General features: G+C 40.7%; 1 protein-coding gene across 1 annotated transcript in view; it reads left to right on the top strand.

Annotated features, from left to right (window-relative positions):
* The first annotated feature begins 340 nt into the window (after positions 1-340).
* SLFN5 (schlafen family member 5) overlaps positions 341-16,833 on the top strand; it is a 32,164-nt gene continuing 15,671 nt past the window's right edge. Inside the window, exon 1 of the mRNA XM_008074298.2 lies at positions 341-407. The gene's annotated coding sequence lies outside the window, so the exon portion shown is untranslated. The remainder of the gene's footprint in view (positions 408-16,833) is intronic.

Below are 16,833 nucleotides of genomic sequence, written 5' to 3'. Positions count from 1 at the left end.
CGGAGCGGGGCCGGGAGGATTGGAGGGCGTGGGGTTGCGCCCAGGTCTCCTTACCTGGGTGGGCTGAGAACTGCAAGTTTCAAGATAATAATAATAATAATTAATAATAATAATAATAATAAAATCAGAGCAACAACCAAGAAGCCCCTCCTCCCCAAATCCTCCCCTATCGACCCAAAGTTAACCAAGGCTGTTATCTTTGCAGGAGTGGGGTTCCCAGTCCACGCAGACGATGTCGTTGGGCCGTCCCTCTGTTTCCTGCGCGATGCCCCGCCCCGCGAGGTGTCGCCGAACTCAGCTGATACATAAGGACAGGACTCTGCGAGATCAAGGTCTCTGCTCTGGACTGGGGAGGCTCTGCTACTTACTCCAGAGGGAGACGCGCTGCGGAGGAGGAGCACCGGCAGGTAATGAGTCTCCCGCGCGTCTGTGCGCAGGCCCTCCAACCCCCTCCCCCAGGTCCCCGCGGCTTCTCGGACCCGGCTGTGGCGAGGGCCGGGCGCGGCGGCCGCCAGCGCCCCGGATCTGGGCGCAGCGGGCTGAGCTTCTATCCCGCTCGGGGGAGGTTTGATTTGTCGACTCTCAGGAAAAACTTCCAACGACAGCCGGCCGTGGCGGACCCGGGAGCTGGGAGGCTCGGACGGGAGTCGAGCAGGGGCAAACGGGAAGGAGCGGCCGAGTTAGGGAAGAGGGAGAGGCAAGGCAGCACGGCCTAAATCTCACCAAACCAAGCCTAGTAAAACTGACTCACGGTTCAGGAGCACGAAGGACTTTGGGTGAAAACGACCAAATCGGGTACTTAGGCTCCTGAAGGTGGAGTCAAGGGAGGCCTAGGGACACTTAGGGTTAGTGTCCAGTCTGTTACAAGAGGCTGTGTTCCAGAGGCTTGTCTATAAGCCCCTGACTTGGAATGTCAGTCAGGAAACAGTAGCAAAGTCCGACAAGATGGGCAGGTTCCAAGGTAGCCCACGAAGTCCTGTAACCCCCGCAAAGTGGCTAACGAGAGCTCCCCTGGATCCTCGTAGGAGTCCAAAGAAAACATTTTAGGACAAGTGCAGGAGGGAGAGGAGGCTTGATGGTGGACTTCAGCCACAGCTTCCCGCATTTCCCTACTAATGGGGTGGCGGGGGGGAGGGACTGGTGGTGGTGGTTCAGAGCCAAGCATCTAGGAGAAGATGGGGGCAGTGGCTAAAGCTTGTCTGGCCCCGCCCTTATCTGAAAGAGGAGAGGCTGGGCCTGCCTTGGTGGGGAAATAGAAACTAATCTGTTGGGCAGAGGTGAGAGTTCCTGTGGCAGGATACCAGTTGAGCTGCTAAGCTCCACAACATCCTGTGCCAGGAGTGTTCATCGGCATGTCCCAAGACTTCAGCCCTTTTGTTTAAGAAAATAAGCAGTCACAAGTTTTACCGCCTCCATGCAAGAAGAAGAAGAGGGAAATGTCTTGGGATCCACTCTTCTCCTGATGATGAAAAAAAATTTTTTTTACATTAGCCCCCCTTTATCCGTGGGGAATACGCTCCAAGATCCCCGGTGGATGCCTGAAACCACAGATGGTACTGACCCAGTATATACTATGTTTTTTCCTATTCTTTCACTGTTTCATTTAAAGGAAGTGTAGTGGCTGAAAGTTCAATCCGAGAGACCACCAAGAGCCAATTCTGATGAAAGTTCAAGAGGGTCTTTATTTACAAGCTCGAGCCTGGACCTCTGTCGACAACCGACACAGTGGAGTACATTCAGAGGCACTGATTTCCTTAAGCAGGTGCCTTTTATGCTTTTACACAAAGGGAGGAGGAGTTTGGGGGGACTTTCCAGTTGTGTTACCATTTAATTGGGTAGTAACCTCTGGTGGTCAGCTTAATCGTGGAGGATTGGCTAGCCTGACTCGGGCTGACCTTGGTCCACTAGCTAGGGAAGCTGCAGAGACATCTGGAAACTTAGGTGATTACCCCCGGCACCTGATTGGATGTTGCTAAGGGGAAAGTGAGATAAGGGAAGGGGTTGAAGCTTGTAACTGGAGCTTTGCAGTTTTTTCCCATAACTGAAACTTTAAACAGTTACAGGTTATGCTTTAAGACAGAAAACTAAAAATGACTGTGCTATTGTCCACAAGCCGATTACATATTTATTGGGTTATATCATGCTCTTAACCTAAGTCTATGGTATACTCTATTACTGTCCTCTATTACTGTCCTCTCAGAAGCACTTTATAGCTTTTCTTTGACACATGAATTTCTAGCATCACTACTCTTGCCCTCTGGGATAGTTAAATAAAATAAAGGTTACTTGCGTACAAGCACTGTGAGAGTCAATCTGATAACCAAGAGAGGCAACTAAGTGACTAAGGACCAGTAGTGGTAGAGTAGGCAGGTTAGAGTAGGGAAATATCAGGGCTGTAGGAGGCTGTAGGGAAATTCTGAAACCAGTGAAAACTCTTACACACCTGCCCAGTTTCAAGGCTGCTAGAATGTAAAAAAACAAACAAACAAAACAAAACAAAAAACCCCACCAAAAAAAAGTATTAGAATAACTCTCTTCCAACAGATCTACTGCAGACTACTTAGGATGTTTGTGACTGAAAGCTGACCACCAGACAGGGCACAGTTGGGGAATCCCTCTGGGCATGCGCACAGATAACCAAGTTGACTTACTTTAACCTTTATTTTCATTATATGCTTATTCGCATACTAAATGACACACCCCCTAGCACCATGACAATTCTGACCCTATCCATGTATAGTAATAAGTTGGGTGGCACTCCGATTCCAGGAATTACTCACCCATCTCTTAGAAAAATCTATCCCTTTAATAGAATACTCCACCCTTTCGTTATTGTAGCTCGCAAAACCAACAGGCCAGAGACCCCCGGTGGGACACTTCCTTGGGTTTGCCTGCACTTCAGCCTGAAGTGTGTGCTATTGTTGCTTTCACTTTTAATAAACTTTCTAACTGCCCTGCTACTTTTGACTTGCTCTGGAATTCTTTCCTGAAGCAAAGTCAAGAATGCAGAACAGAATTCTGGTAACAGACACAGAATCCCTGTAACAGTGGTATATACAGGGTGCATACACTGGACAAAGGGATAATTCATGTCTAGAGTATATTTCATCAGTCTACTCAGAGTGGTATGTAATTTCAAGCTTATTAATAGTGTATTTCTGGAATTTTTCATTTACTATTTTTGGACCTGGGTTGGCCGTGGTAACTGAAATCATGGAAAGTCAAACCAAGGATAAGGAGGGACTACTGCTTACCTACCAGAAAATAGAAATTGATTTCAGTATTATTGTCATGGCAACAAGATACTGAATAAATAATCAGTTATAATTACTGTATCTTTTAAGGCTAATGGACAAGTTCATGGGCCAGAGCAACAGTCTCTGAAGACCAGATGTCTTAGAGAATTCTTTTGCTAGAAAAAAAAATCTATAGGATAATTTTTCGAAGCAGAATGGCTGCTTTCATACACTCATAAGGGAAGAGAGAATATTTTCTTATATTTTGGTAGAGTAATTTTTACTGGTAGTTACTGCTGATTTTCATATCATACACTGGATTTCCACTGAGGGGGAACTTGGCAAATCTGAAAAGTATAAATTTACAATATGCAAGGAAAAGGATAGGGGGATTATTATCAAATGAGTATAGAGTGCATGTAATGGTCTCCATCTGAAGTGTGCAGAATTTGGGACTATAACACTAATCTTACCATAGATTTAGTTTCTATGGACAAAACTCAGTAATGTGTAGTAGGTACACATATCTCCCGCTGGCTTTGGTTTTATACTCATGGTTACAATTTGTTGCGAAAGGACAAACATTAGCATCAGCAAAGTATGAAGGTGCATAGGGCAAAGTCCAGGAGAAACCAAGTGCAAGCTTCCAGGTGCCCCCTCTCAGTTGGAATTGCATGGGAATGTATTTAATTATTCCAACATCAATGTGTGAAAACATGTGCAAACCAGATAAACTCACCCAAACCTTGGTGTCTAGGTTTTTGCTGAGGGTCAGTAACTTAGGCATTCAGCACCTGAGTGACTGACCTTAGCTCTTTAGGCCTCCAGTCCCCTTCCCCTAGAGATCAAACTGATACAGCATGGCCCAGGGCATTGGGCATATAGAAATACTATCAGATAGGGTAATCTGAGGGCTCCAAGGGTTTGTCCCAGGAGCCAGTCAAAGGCCAGTCCATATTTTGGGAAAGTACAGTGTTTGGGAAATCTGCTGGGTTTCTGCTGGATTAACCCTTCATTGCACAGAGCTACAGGTGTGGCTTGAGATATTGATGCTTTAGTACTCAGGAGACCAGTGCCCCCGGCCAGGTGCCTTAGCCATGAGCAGCCTTTTGGGGGGCTCCTTAGAATCTGATACAAGTGGATAGGAAAAAAGTTGGGAAGTGCTGATAGAAAATAACTATTCAGGTGATTCTGCTAAACAGTGAGGCTTGGGTTCTTGGGGACTAGATAATTTTTAGGGGTTTTCAAACTGTTGTTTCTGTGATTCTTAGCAGATGCCTACCAAATGTCTTTTACGTTCGCTGGATACTTATTTGATTTAATTTAGTTTCTGGCCAAGGATGCTGCATCTTGGAGAAGTATTTTCAACATGCTGTGGTCCCCTTGGGATTGAGAAATAGATGTGAGTAGAAAGCATCCCAAGTGCATTCCAAGAGGAAGAGGTATTGGGGACCCCTCAGGTTAGAGAGTACTTATATTGACAGGGAGTGGGAGTGGGGATGGTTTTCTGATAGGTTACAAACACCTTAGGACAAAAGCCTCTTGTCATTTAAAAATGATGTAATGAAAAGATATGTAACAATAATATTTTCAATTGTGTGGGATTTCTATTTTGTGGGAACTCCAGCTTGTTATATGTCTTTTCCGGTCTTGTTTTTTATTAACTAATTGGGATAAAATGAAACTGTCTCTTCACGATTACAGTGTCAAATATAAAGAATATTTTTGAGTAATTTGCAAATGTAAATGTTAAATAACAGCCAGATTGAAATTTTATGGTCTCTAAAGTTAGTTTATAGTACATAATATACACATTTAGGTTATATAGTCCAGAAATGAACTAATTTGCACTTGATATAAGTTTTCTTCTTTATAATTTGCTACTAACACATATGCTGGATTTCTGTTGTTTTCTTCCCTACATGTTATTGTGCTCCCTCCTATACGTCTAAGAAGTTTCTCTTTCCTGGGTCTCTCCCTCTTCTTTGACATTTTCTCATTCTCCTTTTTGGAACCTTTTCTTTTTCCCATTCCTTAAAAATAATTGTGCCCCAATTATATTTATACAGTCCTATTCTTAGTGTTTTATATTTCTTTTATGTTTATTTCTACAGAAAGGTAATGAAATCATAAATGTTTATTGAGTGTCTACTCTATGCCAGACAGCATTCGCAGCAATAGAGACAGGGAGATGAAAGTCAAAGAAAGACCCTGGCTTCCATGACTCAAAGACTTTAGTCTCTCACAAATTTGACAATTACTTATATTTAATTCCTTTCCTCTACAGTCCCAATCCCAAATCGTGCACTAAGTCCCTCTGCTTGGAAGTCCTGTTGACAGTTCATCCCCAACGCAGAAAAATACCAGAGTCATTATCTTTCCCTGTAAGTGTACTCTTTTCTTCTGTCCTCTTTCTCTGTTAAACAGCATTATTCCAAGCTTCTATAGTAGTAAATTCGCCATCCTCTCTGTATCTACTCACTTGCCAGCTCCTATTTGTTTTGTCTGTGATATGTCTCTCAAGTCCATTTCCTTCTCTCCATTTCTGCTGTGTTGGTATAGGCCACCACTGATTCTGTGGGCACAAGTACAGTGGCCTCTTAATTGTGTCTGTGCTTTTGCTTAGCATGTCTTTCTACTCACACTTCTGTATCTTATTTCCTGCTTGCTTTCAGGGTAGCACATAAACTTTCCTGTCATCGTCCTACTATTTTCCTATCTTTCACCATTTTGACTTGTGTCCTGGTAACACTGAACTATACAGAATTCCATGCACACTCCCATGTCTTTCCATGCCTTGGTGAATCCATTGATGCCTAGACCTGGAATACTCTTTCTCTCCATCTTTGCTTGGTGAACTTCAAATGTCAGGGCTTAGTTCAGAGCCTTCTTCTGTGAAGCTGTCTCCACGTCTCCCAGTTCTTTGGTCATAGTTCTTTTATAACACTTTTGGCACAGTATTTTGTATTCCCAGGATCTTGTTCAATGTCTAAACGGTGTAGATAATTCTTTTTCTTTCTTTTCTTCTTTAAATGGCTGCTTTGGAGGCCAGAAGTTCAAAATGGGATTCACTAAGCTAAAATAAATGAGTCAGTAGGACTCCTTCTGGAAACTTTAGTGAAGAAGTCATTTCTTTACTTTTCCCAGCTTCTAGATGTCCCTTTTCTTCCTTGGCTTGTGGTACATTCTGCCACCTTGTGAGCTGCAAGCTAGTTCTAATGAAGATACAGCTTCCCACTGGCTTTTGAGCTAATAGTATTACAATAAAAATATTTTAACTTATTTTTTCAAAATTACTAATGTATGTCATTTTAATAACTTTATTGAGGCATTTTTTTGGTCTGCAATGACTTGGAAGAGGTATTACTGGTACACAAGAAAATGAACATATCTAAAGTCTACAATTTGATAGATTCTGATATATGTGAAACCATCACTGCAGTTGAGATAGCGAACATATATTACTTCCAAAAGTTTCCTCATACCTTTCTGAAATACCACCCTTCTACTTCTCTCTTCCCCACAGTTGATGGTTGGTTTTCTGACAGTACAGTATACATTAGTTTGCATTTTCTAGAATTTGATACAAATGGAATCACATGATATGTATTCTTTTAGTCTGGCTTCTTTCACTCAGCATAGCTATTTTGAGCTTCATCCATATTGTTGTGGGTACCACTATTTCCTTTTTTTAAATTGCTGAATTGTATTCATTGTATGGATAACCAAAATTTGCTTTTCCATTCATCTGTTCATGGGCATTTGGGTTATTTCCAGTTTATGGCTTTTACAGATAAAAAATATTGTGAACACTCATGTACAAGTCTTTGTATGAACATGTGGTTTCATTTCTCTTGGGTAAATGGTGTGGATTGGTTGGATTATATGGTAAATGCATGTGCGATTTTTTAAAAAACTGTCAAACTCTTTTCCAAAATAGTTGTAGCGCTTTATGCTCCTAGCAGGAGTGTATGAGTGTATGTACCATTCCTTTGCATCCTCACCAACACCTAGTATAGTTAGTCATCTTAGCCATTCTAATAGATGTGTAGTGGTGTCTCACTGAGGTTTTAGTTGGCATTTTCCTAATGACTAGTGATGTTGAACATAATTTCATGTACTTATTTGCTATCCATATATCTTCTTTGGTGAAGTGTCTGTTCCAATCTTTTATCCATTTTTAAATTGGGTTATTTGTTTTTATCATTACTTTTAAGTCTTCTATATATAATATAAGTTCTATATATAATACAAGTTCTTTATCAGATATAATAATTTACAAACATTTTCTTTCAGTCAAAAGCTTGTATTTCCATTCTTTTAATAGTGCCCTTGAAAGAGTTGAAGTTCGGAGCAACCCCCTCAGTTTCCCTCCCACTGTGGAAGCTTTTCTGTCCTCTCAATAAATCCTGCTTTCTTTTTCTTTTTTTTTGAGTTGGAGTCTCACTTTATCGCCCAGATTGCAGTGCAGTGGCCACTCCTGGCCACCGCAGCCTCAACCTGCTGGACTCTGGCGCTCCTTCCGCCTCAGCCTTCCAAGTAGCTGGAACTACAGGCACGCGCTACCACGCCCGGTTAATTTTTTTATTTATTGTAGAGATGAGGTCTCGCCAAGTTGCCCAGGCGGGTGTCGAACCTGCGGGCTCAGGCAATCCACTCACCTCAGCCTCCCAAAGGCGTGGGATTACAGGCTGAGCCACCAAGCCCAGCAAATCCTGCTTTCAAAAAAAAGAAAAGAAAAGAAAAGAAAGAAAGAAAGAAAGAAAGAAAGAAAGAAAGAAAGAAAGAAAGAAAGAAAGAAAGAAAAAGTTCTTAAAGTCCAATATGCCATTTTTTTCTCTTATGCATTGTGCATTTAGTGTTATCTCTAAGAAATGTTTGCCTAATCCAAGGTAAAAATATTCTCTCCTACATTTTCCTCTAGAAATTTTATAGTTGAGAGACTAATATACATATGGACAATGACAGGTCATATATAAAGACAGAACTCTGACCTACAACCTCTGCAGCAACCAGCCAGTGAAGCCAAACCAACAACCTCTGCAGCAGAAGGTTAGTAGTGGTTAGGACTTGCAATAACTGATAACTTCCCTAATGTTGGCTCCCATTCCCAACTCAGAACCAACCAAAGAAAACCAAATGTGCTACCCACACCAATCGTATTGGAAGCCCCATTTCTAGTCAGCCTGTTTCCAGCTTCCCTATGACAATAATCTTGAATCAGATCATACCCGAGTCTTCCCTTTTTGCCATTATAAAGCTTTCCCACTCTCCTGCCTGTTTTGAGTCTCTGCCAAATGCAAGTGATGGTGGCTGACTCCTTGTTCTAGTGAGCTCTGAGTAAATAGCTCAGCCTCTACTTGTTCTCATCTGGGTGAACTTCATCAATTTCCACAGTTTTCCTGGAGGTTCCATCAAGATACCATCTGCACTGCTTGTTGTGTGCACCCAGGCTTTGACCTGCACTGATGTGGTAAGTCAGCTCTGGCTCTGAACTTCTCTTTCTGTTGAGCTCCTCAGCTACTTCTTCCCAGTTTAGTATTCGGGTTTTGTTATTGGTTCTCATTTATTTGGTATCCTAGGTAGAATAGGGCTCTTCCCTTTCACTCCTCTTTGCTCTCTTTTGTGTTATTGTGTTGTGCCACTTAAAGGTGTTTGTCCCAAGAAGGAGAATGACAGGTAGAACACAGACATAGCCCTCTAAGCCTGTTCAAGCTGGCGTCAAATGAGTTTCTGCTCCTTGAATGAAGAGCTCTGTCTACTTGAACAAACTTTACTGTGGGTCACCAATGCAACTAGATGAAGTACTTCTTTCATCTTGAGTATTATCCTGAGGTATTCACTTTGATCCAAAGAGAGTGTTGTCTCTGATTTTCTGTCTTGTGGGGTCACAGATGATTGGGTCTGTGTTTGGAGGTAGCCAACTGTGAGGCTGGGGATCTGAGACAAGAGTTGTATAGCACTATATTCCTACTGATGGTCTCTGTCTCTCATGGATCTTCTAAGTCTAAATCCTCTCCTCTTCCAGAAAAAGCTACTTGTCTTGTGGACAATCCTAATTTGTGCACTTACCTTCCTAAATGGAATAACTTCAAGGAAGACTTGGGCCTTTAGTGACCACTTTGGGGAACATTTAACTTGAACAAAACTGTGCATTTGAGAGGCACCTTAGAAAAGTAAAAGAATAAGATTTCTCTTGAGAGAATCTGCATCTGGGCAGCAGTTGTTGACTGGTATGCAGAGGTCTCCAAATGGAATTCTGAATCACCCAAAGCAAATGAGTAATTTGACACAATTAAGCAATAAATGAGATTCATTTCCTTACTAAGCCCTTCCCCTCCTTGTCCTCCAGTTGTCTCCCTGTATCTAGCTCTCTTTTCCCAGTTATCCTTCTGATCTCTCTCCTGTACATCAGTTGACTCCTCTCTTCTCCTCCTCTTGTCCAGACTACTTCCCTTTAACCAACAACTCTCCCAAAATGCCAGTTGCCTTTAGAGATCTATCCTTCCCATAAGACAAGTAAACAAACACTGTAGAATTTAAACCTTGGACTCGAGCTGAATTAAGAGCTATAAAGATTTGTCTAAGCCCAGACAAGACCAACAGATATTCATAGAAGAATTTAGAATTCTTTTGGATACATACGATCTAGGGCTACCTAACCTATATCAACTTGTACATATGTTGGCCAGAAAAGAAAATACCAAATCCTGGAGGAAAAAAGCTGATCAGACTGACTCAGAAAGAACTTTTAGTATCCCTCTTTCCACAGTAAACCTGTGAGTAAAAAAAAAAAAAAAAAAAAGGAGGGGGCATGGGGATTCATCCAAAAAGTAGGGCAGAGTTTCCTAAAAGCCATACCCAAAACATTTCCAATAAATATTGATTGGACTATGCAAACACAGAAAAAAAAGAAACTATAGATTTTTCAGGTTAGTCTAGGAATACCTTCCAACAAAATTGGGAAGTTAAAGAAGGTACTGGTGGAACAACAGCCCTTTCGTCTCATTTTGTCAGTGGAGTTAAACCTGAAGTTGAAGATTTAATTCTAAAATAGAAACTATAATGGAAAATAGCACCTTTATCTGAATTACAATACCTGGCAGAACATTTTGAAAGGGTTTTAGAAGCAAAATGAGACAGGACTCAAAATTAACTTGTGGCCCACTTCCCAATCAACTATGTGTTGATAAGGACATTTATGATATTGTAAACAGAGCCAAGGCAAAGAAAAGTTCATCAGTGAGGGTGCTCAGAGGAAGGAAAAAACTGCCCAGTAATTTGCCTTACCCTAAGCACTCAAGGTGATTTAATAATAAATATAGGTGTTCAACTTCATCAATTAAACCTTGTTGCTTTTGCTCAATCTCGTCTTCTGAATTAACATACCGGAAGAAGGAGGTATGTATTCCAAATAACCCACATATTAGTATCTCCTAGCTCTTAACTGTAAATTTAATAGAGGAAGACTTAGTTTGCAAATGAAATTGTAATATTTATTGACGTTCCAGAGGTTACTCTATTCACAATCAAGTTGTGCCTGCTCTGAATACATGTTTGCCTTCTCTGTTATATTTGAGGAATACCCCAAATAAATATCTTGACCACAAACCTGACACTCAAAGGGGCTAAAAATTCCACTGACATAGGAAAAATAATTAGAGCAGAACTTATTATATTCAGATAGATCCTATCAAATCATTACTTAAACTTCTCCAGTATCCTTTGAAGCCAGAAGCAAAGGAAGGGGCCAAACCTACAGTTTGAAGATTTGAAGAAATAAGAGTTCCTTATATCCGAAGGTCCTCTAATATCCCAAACTAACGCTTTTAGAACTCTTGTCTTGCCAATAAAGAAAACAAATGGACGAAGAGAGCGATTTGTTGATAGACCTCAGGGCCATCAACAAAATAGTTATTTCTTGTTTCCCAGTAGTACCTAACCCACATTCCATCTGTCGTCAATTCTGCCTGAAGTCACTTGCTTTTCTGTGGTAGAAATTTTCTCTGCCTTTTTCACTGTGCCTCTAGACAAGAACAGTCAATAATTCTTTACCTTCACCTTGGGGAAGACAACCATATAACTGGACAGTCATGCTCCATGGGTTCATTGAAGCCCCTTATATTTCCAGGTCCTCAATCAAGGCTTAAAAGGTCCAAATTTCCCTTGAGGTTAAGTTCTGATACAATTTAGAGTTAATTCCCTATTTTGTTCAGGGGACAGATAAGTCTGAAAAGGATTCTATTTACTTTCTGCCAGCCTTAGCAGAAAAGGGACACCGCATTTCAAAAAATAAAGTACAATTTAACCAAGATACAGTTTATACTGTGTCAAAAAGACAGCTAAGGATATTTTCAGGTCATGTGTCATCTGTCAACAACATAATCCTGGCAAACTATAAAGCTGGGATATGGTCATAACTAATGCCTCAAGGGCCTTTTAAGACCTTCAGATAGGCTTTATCTGAGTTCTACCCCTCATAAGATTTGCATATGTTTTATTATTTGAATATGTTATTGTATGTATAGTTTCAGGATGGATTGAAGCATTTCCTTGTCTAAAAGCTACTGTCCTTACAGTCACTAAAAGACTGCTTGATTTCATTTTTCTAACCTGGGACACACCAAGATTTTTTTTTTTCTAATTTTATTTTAGATTCATGAGGTACACGGACAGATTTGTTAAATGGGTACATTGTATGATGATAAGGTTTAGGCTTCTATCAAATCCATTCCAAATAGTGAACATGGTTCCCCCAGACAATTTTTCAATTCTTGCCCTTCATTCTTTCTCTCCCCTTTAGGAGTCTCCAGTGTCTGTGATTCTCATCTTTATGTACATATGTACCCAGTGTTTAGCTCCTGTTTATGAGTGAAAATATGCAATATTTGGTTTTCTGTTTCTGCATTAATTCACTTAGAATAATGACCTCCAGCTGCATCCATGTTGCTGCCAAGACTGTGATTTCATTCTTTTTTATGGCTGCATAGTAGTCCATGGTGCATATGTACTGCATTTTCTTTATCTAGTCCACTGTTGATGGGCATGTAGGTTGGTTCCATGTCTTTGCCCTTGTGAATGGTGCTTCAGTAAACATATATGAGTGCATGTATCTTTTTTGGTACAATGATTTATGCTTTTTTGGGTATATACCCAGTAGAGGTATTGCTTGGTTGAATGGTAAATCTATTTTTAGTTCTTTGAGAAATCTCAAGCTGCTTTCCACAGGGGCCGAACTAGCTTACACTCCCACCAACAGTGTATGAGTGTTCTTTTTTCTCTGCAATCTCATGAACACCTGTTGTTTTTTGACTTATTAATAATAACTATTCTGACTAGTGGCATTGCACTGTGTTTTGTTTTATTTTGTTTTTTTGAGTTGGAGTCTCACTCTGTCGCCCAGACTGGAGTGCAGTGGCCGCTCCTGGCCACCGCAGCCTTGACCTGCGGGGCTCTGGTGATCCTTCTGCCTCAGCCTTCCAAGTAGCTGGAACTACAGGTGCGCGCCACCACGCCCGGCTAATTTTTTTTGATTTATTGTAGAGATGAGGTCTCGCCAACCTTCCCGGGCGAGTCTCGAACCCGCGAGCCAGGCAATCCACTCACCTCAGCCTCCCAAGGCACGGGATTACAGGCTGAACCACCAAGCCTGGCTGCACTGTGTTTTTATTTGTATTTATATGATGATAATTGTTCAGCATTTTTTCATGTTTGTTGACTGTTTGTGACACACCAACTTTTATATCAAGTGATCAAGGCATTCACTTTCCAGAAACCACAGAAAATAACTCTCCAGGTTGTCACTCCATACTCAAAAACTACACTGTTCTTATTATCCATAATCTTCTGGAAATCTTGAAGGAACCAATGGCGTTTAATTTAATTTTTAAATGTAATCCTTTAATTTAATCGTTAAATTAAAATTGACAAACATTTCATAAACCTGTGTGCTCCTTTGGCCAAAAGGTACTCTCAACTACCCCTTATGTCCATAAGGTCCATTCCATCAAAAACACATTGGTTATTCCTCTATGAATTAGTAAGAGGAAGGGATTTCATCTCCAATACTGGACTATGTCCTGCTGCACACAGACGTGGCAAAATAGTGCCAGGGACTCATGTGCTATATGCAGCCCTGTTACCAATAGGTTAAGGCCTTTCCACAACATCTTCCTAAACAGCCTCTTCACGATCTTCAACCAGGAGACTTCATCTATTGAAAGGAAAATCAGAGAAAAACTTCTCTTGAATCTCATTAGAAGAGACTTTATTAGTTACTGCTAACAACAAATATTGCAGTGAACCCCCCAAAAATCATTCTTTAGGTTCACATTCATAACTAAAGAAGTAATTCAGAATTCGGCATAATTGGAAGATTTTTTTTTTCCAGTAAAGAACCTCAAAAGAACCTAAGGATTTTCAGAAATCTTCTAGAAGTACTTTATCTGCAGAGGCAGACAGCTTACCCATGGTCTTCTGAACAAATGGATAACCTCAGACAGTGGATAGCTTCTGCCAAGGTGTCAGACCAAGACCTCTGTATAATTCCTGTTTTATTTTTGTCTGCTTGCTTGTAATCATTCTTTTCCTCATTTTCTATAGATCCCTAGTTGTCATCCACCCACAACAGGTCTTTTCTCTTTTCTTCTCTCTTTCTTATAACTGCTAGATCAGAACATACTCATTCTAATGCCATTCTCAGATTATCCTAAACAGTAGCCACTGGCCTGAAGCTCACTGACTTCTGGGCATGCTAGCCATCACCAGACCTCCATGATCAAAACTTTGGGACAATTCTGGTCTCATCTAATGAGACTGCAGAGAATTACAGTCAATGGCATTTCCACCTGCACCTACATGGACAAATGACTTTAAACAAATCAGCCTGTGACTTTGCAAGTGTCCCTTTCTCCTGAAAAAAGAACCAATTATTACAATCTATTATTACAATCTACAATTACAATCTATTACAATCTACAATTATTACAATCTATTAATCAGACTTTAGGTCATTCTAAATTTGAATTCAATAGTCTTCATAAGGCAATGAGCCAAATACTCATCACCTAGAAGAGATTAATACAGATCTAAATATGTTGCCTAGAAGGCCTTGGTCCCAACTTCGTGTTGTGAACAACTTCTTTCTTCCTGGATCTCTATGTGTTCCTATTGGAGACTATGACTTTTGTGGTCAACATGCCTGATCTTGTTTACTTCAGACTAACACCTTATCACTTTAGGAATAGTATTCATAGTCTCATCTATATACAGAAACTCTAGTTCCATAAGTCACCAAGGTTGGAAATTCTGCCTCCAATGTGAAATACAAAATGAAGCCACCCTTGACTATTTGGGAACACTGTGGGGAATGACCAACTCATTATTTACATGAACAATCAAGACAATAGTCTCGTCAGTGAGAATCATACAGAGAGAAAATATTGTAAGAAACTTATCACTAGCTCTGACAGAAGTTATTAATGACACTGTTTCTTCCCTAGATAGAATACAAATTAGCATGAGTAGTGATGGACAATCACATTGGTCTAGATTTCTTGTTGGCTAGCCATGGTGGCATCTGTGCTATTGCTAATACTTCTTGTTGTACTTGGATCAATGAAACAGGAAAGGTAGAACAGACTCCATATTACCTTAAGGAAAAAACTACTTGGCTTTCTAAGATTGCTGTCATGGCTTATGGGACTTGCTCTTTTAAAAAATTTTTTATTTTATTTTAAAGATATGAGGTACAATTCAGGGTTAGATATACAAATGTTCATTATGCAGGTACCCTTGTTGATGAGATGTGCCCTTCCTTCCCCTAACAGTTTCCCTCAACTGCCAATTCCATCCCTCACCTCCCCTGGCAGTTTCCTACTACTGACAATCCCTTTCTTAGGGTATTTTGATAATTATTCAAGTTTGACCTGGGTTAGGCAATAGGAGTTCTTGTTTCTAAGCCATTTTAGAGGCACTATTGATTGCTCTTGCTTTTGTTTTTTGGGTTTTTTTTGAGTTGGAGTCTCACTCTGTCACCCAGACTGGAGTGCAGTGGCCGCTCCTGGCCACCGCAGCCTTGCCCTGCTGGGCTCCGGCGATCCTTTCGCCTCAGCCTTCCAAGTAGCTGGAACTACAGGCGCATGCTACCACACCCGGCTAATTTTGTATTTATTGTAGAGATGAGGTCTTGCCAAGTTGCCCAGGCAGGTCTCGAACCCGCGGGCTCAGGCAATCCACTCACCTCAGCCTCCCAAAGGCACGGGATTACAGGCTGAGCCACCAAGTCCGGTTGATTGCTCTTGCTTTTATCATAATGGTGGTGATGCTGGTCTGTTGCATTTTTTTTCAGAGTCTTAGATGCTTTTACATAGCTACTTTCTCATCAGTTGATCAACTTGATGATGCAACAAAAAAGTCAAGAAGATCTTGCAATACAGTTGACTGTGGAGATGACTGAACAACCTGAGCAGGGAATATATGGATTTCTAGCCTTCCATGAATTGGTAAACTTCTCACAAACAAGAAAATGACCAAGGGAAGGAGAGAAGGACCAAGAAACTGAATATACATATGCACAATGGCTAGATCATATATAAAAATAGGACTCTGACATACAACCTCAGCAGCAACTAGCCAGGGAAACCAAACCACAACCTCTGAATCAGTTGTCCTACAGTGGTCAGGACTTGACCAATAACTATGGGCTTCCCTAATTTTTGCTCCTGCCTCCAACTCAGAAAGCCAAATATGCTCCACAAACCAATCACAATCCTGCTTCTAGTAAGCCCACTTCCATCTTCCCCATGATAACAACCTCAAGGCAGCGCACACCTGAAGTCTTCCCCTTTTTTCCCCACTGTAAAACCTTCCCACAGCTATCTTTGAGTCTCTACCAAATGCAAGTGATGGTGGCTGACTCCCTTGTATAGCAAGCTCTGAATAAATGGTCTGTGCCTGTTTTCATTTGGGCAGTCTACATTTATTTCCACATTGTTTTAGCTCTATAGCATTTTTGGAGTAAATTTTTGTAAGTGGTGCAAAATATGAATTGAAGTTTATTTCTTTTTCATATGAATGAACTCTTCAGTGTGATTTGTTGAAAAGACTACATTCTCCACCTTGTACCTTTTTTGAAGGTTAGTTATCTACATGTGAGGGTTTATTCTTAAACTCTTCATTCTGTTTCATGAATCTATTTATCTGTCTTTTTACCAATACTACACAATCTAGACGATTGTCAGTTGAGTATAGGAAATGTGTAAAGCCCACCTCAACCACCACCTGGTTGTTCCAAATAGTCATTGATTTTCTTTCTACTTTAGAGAACTCCAGATTCTGCCAGAAATGCCCAGCATTTGTACCTGCAGGCATTCTGTTTTAGAGTTCCCAACTTCCTGGTTAAGTTTTCACTGCATTTGACATTCATTCTGCATATATGTTGGGATTTAAATTTTTGGATGTTTCTTGAGTCACTATTGTTTTTCAGTGGTTTATGAAGGAAGAAGAAGACACATGCATCTTTCCTGGGATTCTTAAATTGGAATATTGTTATTTTTTTGATTAAGAAGAGATTGATGATGTTACAAAAGATAATTTT

The sequence above is a fragment of the Carlito syrichta genome, unplaced genomic scaffold (assembly GCF_000164805.1).
Source record: "Carlito syrichta isolate Samal-C Ts95f unplaced genomic scaffold, Tarsius_syrichta-2.0.1 Scaffold316387, whole genome shotgun sequence".
Taxonomy (NCBI): domain Eukaryota; kingdom Metazoa; phylum Chordata; class Mammalia; order Primates; family Tarsiidae; genus Carlito; species Carlito syrichta.
Note: the sequence above shows the minus strand (reverse complement) of the source record. Positions and strands in the feature narration are given on the sequence as shown.